Source organism: Odontomachus brunneus, unplaced genomic scaffold (assembly GCF_010583005.1).
Source record: "Odontomachus brunneus isolate Ranch 3 - 2012 unplaced genomic scaffold, Obru_v1 Obru_scaffold_001, whole genome shotgun sequence".
Taxonomy (NCBI): domain Eukaryota; kingdom Metazoa; phylum Arthropoda; class Insecta; order Hymenoptera; family Formicidae; genus Odontomachus; species Odontomachus brunneus.
Genome location: NW_022639451.1, coordinates 1,576,971 through 1,577,398, shown reverse-complemented (window position 1 = coordinate 1,577,398; position 428 = coordinate 1,576,971).

The window sequence follows — 428 nt, the reverse complement described above, 5'->3', positions numbered from 1 at the left end:
TTTCTTTAAAACTATTGTTATATATGATATAGAACTCTAGAACTATTGTAAAACAAACCGGAACTCTAAAGAAATAGTTAATTTAAATAGTTTTTTTGATTAGGTGCGCTGCGAGAACTGAGCGCACCTTTTTTTGAAAGTCTGTTTTTTTGTATTTAATGACCGGAACTATTTAAAATTGTTGCATAGAGCTATAGAACTTTTCAAGAGAGTATCAGAACTTTAAAAAAAATGTCACTTTTTTAAATATGGTTTGCCAAGTCTTGGCACACCATATTTCAAAATGTGACATTTTTTTTGCAGTTCTGATACTCTCTTGAAAAGTTCTAGAGTTCTATGCAACAATTTTCAATAGTTTCGGTCATTAAATACAAAAAAAAAAGATTTTCAAAAAAAGGTGCGCTAAGTTCTCGCAGCGCACCTAATCA